The sequence below is a fragment of the Bison bison genome, unplaced genomic scaffold, assembly GCF_000754665.1.
Source record: "Bison bison bison isolate TAMUID 2011002044 unplaced genomic scaffold, Bison_UMD1.0 scf7180017864118, whole genome shotgun sequence".
In the NCBI taxonomy this organism is placed as follows: domain Eukaryota; kingdom Metazoa; phylum Chordata; class Mammalia; order Artiodactyla; family Bovidae; genus Bison; species Bison bison.
In genome coordinates this window covers 4,993,979-4,999,243 of record NW_011494690.1, presented here as the reverse complement: position 1 = coordinate 4,999,243, position 5,265 = coordinate 4,993,979, and the positions used below count along the sequence as shown (strand labels likewise).

Below are 5,265 nucleotides of genomic sequence, written 5' to 3'. Positions count from 1 at the left end.
CAACTGATGTAGGTATGGATTTAAAAAAAAAAAAAAACAAAATCATTCAGAGGAACCTTCAAAATCCAAGCATAAGTATATTATGTCAATGATATGACAGATCAGATTTCACTCAAATGGTCTATGAAACAATGGTCCTCTTCTACTTTCTAAAATGAGTGAAAATTAGATCTGTAATGAACAGATTTTGCAAATCAGTATCATGAGCGTTCACTATGGAACCAGATTTAAAGTCATAAAATGAAAAGTTGAAGTCTCCAATCATGGTAACAAATTCTTGCAGTGAGGCCCAAACATCAGTAGTAGAGTCATATAATTTGCTTCTATTTTCTTAAGCTTGACTTGCAAAGAGAATGGGTGATTGTAGATCATAGTATGGAAATAGAGAATTGAGTAAACTGTAGCATGTGTCTCAGTTCAGTTCAGTTCGGTCGCTCAGTCGTGTCCGACTCTTTGCGACCCCATGAATCGCAGCACGCCAGGCTCCCTGTCCATCACCAACTCCCGGAGGTCACCCAGACTCACGTCCATCGAGTCAGTGATGCCATCCAGCCATCTCATCCTCTGTCGTCCCCTTTTCCTCCTGCCCCCAATCCCTCCCAGCATCAGAGTCTTTTCCAATGAGTCAACTCTTCGCATGAGGTGGCCAAAGTACTGGAGTTTCAGCTTTAGCATCATTCCTTCCAAAGAACACCCAGGACTGATCTCCTTTAGAATGGACTGGGTGGATCTCTTTGCAGTCCAAGGGACTCTCAAGAGTCTTCTCCAACACCACAGTTCAAAAGCATCAATTCTTCGGTGCTCAGCTTTCTTCACAGTCCAACTTTCACATCCATACATGACCACTGGAAAAACCATAGCCTTGACTAGATGGACCATGCCAAAATCAATCAAATGATAAATTCATAAAATTTGTTAATATTGTGCAAACAAAATAGTTAATCTCTGAACTTCTTTGAATAGAATATTATTGCAATAATCTAGAAACATACATAGAAAAATTGTGGAAAGAAAATGACCTCCTTTTCCATACTCTATGAGTGACTGCATGGCCAGAATATACTATCTTTAGAACCTTGTTACTAGAAGTGTAGTCCTGAGACTAGCAACCTATGGAATCACCTGAGATGTTGTTAGAAATTCAGAATCTGAGACCCAATCTCACACTTACTGAATGAGAATCTTCATTTTAATAAGATCCCTGGGAGATTCATATGCACATTAAATTTCAAGAGCACTGCTATACCATATAATACCAAAAAATGATGTGGCCTTTAGCAAGCTTTAAAAAAAGAGTCAGTAAAACCATGGCAATGAACATGTTCCTGGAAGTAGATACTTCTTCCACTCTCCTCCTTGGTGGGCCTGTATTATAGGGCATTTAATAGTTTCAAATGAAAAAGACTTAACTTCTTTTTAGTATAGTTTTGTATGAACTCACAGTTATACATTAAACTTTTTGTTAAGACCATGGAATTTTATAGTTTAGTAAATAGTATAAATGAACATGAAATTTGTCTTCATTTTATTTTCAATTAGAACACACTTGTTTTCAGCTTTTTTTTTTACATGAACAATGACCCAATTCTGCACCACACTTTTCCCAGTCACTGAATAGGTTAATAATTTAGTTTTTAAGGAATCTACAAAAGTTTGCAACTAGTAGGTTCTGAATATACTGTGTTGTTGTGTTAGTCGCTCCAACTAACTGTGTTAGTCACGTCCAACTCTTTGTGTCCCATGGACTATAGCCCACCAGGCTCCTCTCTCCATGAAATTCTCCAGGCAAGAATACTGGAGTGGGTTGTCATACCCTTATCCAGGGGATATTCCCAGCTCAGCCATCAGGGAAGCCCCTGAATATTTATCCAAAGATAAATAGAATTGGGGCTTTATAACTAAGCCTGGAGAATGCGAAGAGCCCTAAATAAGGATGAAGGGAGAGGGGGTTTTGTTTGTTGCCTTGTTTGTTTTGCTTTCAATGTTGTTTGAGTTTGATTTATATACATTCAATGTCGTTTGCAAAGTGAGCCTCTCTGCTTTATGTGGGCTTTATCTTTTTTTTTTTTAATTTAATTTAATTTTTTAACTTTACAATATTGTATTGGTTTTGCCATATACCAAAATGAATCAGCCACAGGTACACATGTGTTCCCCATCCTGAACCCTCCTCCCTCCTCCCTCCCCATACCATCCCTCTGGGTCGTCCCAGTGCACCAGCCCCAAGCATCCAGTATCGTGCATCGAACCTGGACTGGCAACTCGTTTCATATATGATACTATGTATGTTTCAATGCCATTCTCCCAAATCATCCCACCCTCTCCCTCTCCCTATGTGGGCTTTATCTAAGGATTCCTCGCTTTATGTCTTCTATTAATAGCTTGTACTATGCAGTGTTCTTGCCTGGAGAATCCTGGGGAAGGAGGAGCCTTGTGGGCTGCCGTCTATGGGGTCGCACAGAGTCGGACACGACTGAAGTGACTTAGCAGCAACGCAGTGTTTCAGCACTACGGACAGCGCCTAGGCACCTACTCCTAAGAGAAGAGGATTCTGTTGGGTTTGCTTAGGAAAAGCGAAGGATAGGGGAAAATAACTCCAGATGACATATGCAGTCCCCAGTTAAACCCATACACCCTTCACTCACGTCTTTCCTTTATATGATGAGAAGACGTAAGAATTTAGTGCCTACTCCTCGACTGAGGCTGAGGTCACCGAGCAGAGCAAAATGCCCGCGGCACAGCTACTAATGCAGAGAGGAGAGGAAAACAAGGATTTTTAATAATAAATTAAGGAAAATCCCCATTGCCTTAGAAAGCCTTATTGGTGATGAAGGATTGCTAACCTGCAAAGTGTGATACGAGTGAGAATGAGCCGCTTTTTTAAGAGCTGAGGACTAGACAGAGCCTGTTGCTGCAGTAGCCGATTTCCTTCCCCCACCCCCTCACTTCCCACCTCTTCTCTCTCACGTACACAAACGGTCAGACGCCCTCACAAACGCGCACACGCGCGCGCAAATATTTACACACTGCCACATCGAAGAAATCCGTGCACATTTTCCTGCTAATATACTCGCGCGCGCACACGCACTTCGCGGGCGCCCACGTCTTCTGTCCATCACAGACAGATCTATTTACACACGTAGGCCAGGAAAGCGCTAACCGCGGTACTGTGACTCCACGGAGGTCCCCAGGACACGCCTTTTACATTGTTATTGAACCGATCAGCGAACACAGACAAACGTGCCAACCCTTAAATCTACTCGCTGGATTTCATCTCCATGGCAACAAGCATGGAAGGTGAGACATCTCTGCCTGCGAAGTAACTTTCTCCCCCTACCCTCCGCATTAACTGACAGGATTCCAATGCAGCTCCAGACGAGAAGTAGCATGTCTGCTTTTCTTGTATTTCTGAAGCTAGAGAGCAGGAGAAGAGATGGGGAGAGGGGAGGGAGGAAGGAGTCTGCAGGTCTGCCGAGTTCAAATTCTAAAGGAGAAAGAGCCCTAATGTTTCTGCTGCTGCAGCTGACAAAAAGAAATGGAAAAAAAAAAAAGCAGATGTGTTGTATGTGTCCAGTCAGCTTGCTGATGATTCTTCCATAATACTTTATAGGTGGTTTCTATGTTTCTTCAATTTAATATGTCCAAAGAGAACTGGAGACAGAATGGTATTGACAGACTAGGTTTCTCTAGTAAGAGAATTTTGAGAATTTTTGGACCAGGTTTCCAGTGCTTTGGGGAGGAAAAAAAAAGGAATGTCAGAGTCCTTGAGGAGCCATTCAAAGATTCTCTTAAAAGGGAAATTCTCTTAAGGTTGAAATCTGAAAGGTTGGGGGGAGGTTGATTCTAGCATATCTCAAGGTTTTGGATCCCTGGGAAGGCCTGGAATGTATGCACTTCATCATGAAGACATCTGGGTTTGTAATTTAAGGTTTTCTTTGACTCCAACATATTCTGTTCCAAATTATCAACCAGTTCTTTGCAGATGTGGCCTCAGTAAGGCTTCTTTTCCATCTTTTAATGGGGTTAATAATTTTGATATTTGAAGGGGTATATATATATGTGTATATGGGAGAATTCATTATTTTTAAGCATGGGTTTTCCTGTATGTCTCATTTCATTAAATTATGAATGTTCATATCATTAGCATTAGAGGTGATTATATCTAGTGATCAAAATACTTTTTACCTAGAACACTATATTCCACTATAATAGTTGTTATTTTAGATTTATTGTTTGGAATATCATTAATAGATGAGTAAACCAGAGGGGGGAAAACCTGTTGATTGAAATAAGATATAGGAGATTCTTTTATTAATGGGCACATGCTTTTCAATTTTGGTTTCTGCAGTTGCACATTGTTGGGTGATTAAATGACTATAAAATTGAATTAAAAGTGAATTTGTATATCTCCAGTCAGTAAACTTATTTCACAGAAGAAAAAACATCACACATAACATTCATGAATCAAGTGTAAAAATACTATTATCTTTCCTTGACTACTCACAATAGTATTATTTGCATGGCTAGTCATAGAAAGACATGTTAGCTTGCTTATTGGTTACCAGCAACAAAACAATTCAGTGAGATTTGGGCCTACTGATAACTACAGGTATACCCTTGGCCCAATCCCATGACTCATCAGAACTTAGAAATCCCAGTTTCTGGCAATTGCCATGAAAGGAATGATATGCTTTCAACTAATTTTCTCATTTCTAAAATACCTCAACATTTATTCTAGTCAATATGGCTTGAGGCAATATTTTATCATTTGCAGAAGTATTGTAGAAATATACTGAAATATGTTAATCATAACACACATAGACTCTGATATTTAAACTGTACAATGTTGATAATATTACCCATTTTTTTGTGGCAGAGCATATCTAAAATAAGTTTTACCACATAACTTTACATTCTGCTCTTTTTCTAAAAATTCATTTCTTTATTCTCAAATTTTTTTTCTCATGAAGCTTTGTTATTTACAGCTTTGTAGCTTCATGATCTAAACTTCTCCCATATTTCTTTCATTTTCTATTTCCCTATAAACAGGATATTAAGATGATGTTTCCCTTTGAGGTAGGCATTAACATGTCTGTTTTACAGAGGCTGCTAATTTTTTTTTTTTTTACTTCAGTTCCAGGGATTAGAGAAAGTGAAAGAAATGTATTTTTTATCCACAATTGAGTGATTTTGGATACCTTATTAATTACAAACAAATCAGTGCTGTATCTGAACACTTCTATTGATTTTTAATAATATTTGATT

At 39.0% G+C, this 5,265-nt stretch overlaps 1 protein-coding gene across 1 annotated transcript in view; it reads left to right on the top strand.

Annotated features, from left to right (window-relative positions):
• The first annotated feature begins 3,117 nt into the window (after window positions 1–3,117).
• CTXN2 (cortexin 2) overlaps window positions 3,118–5,265 on the top strand; it is a 5,995-nt gene continuing 3,847 nt past the window's right edge. Inside the window, exon 1 of the mRNA XM_010839544.1 lies at window positions 3,118–3,297. The gene's annotated coding sequence lies outside the window, so the exon portion shown is untranslated. The remainder of the gene's footprint in view (window positions 3,298–5,265) is intronic.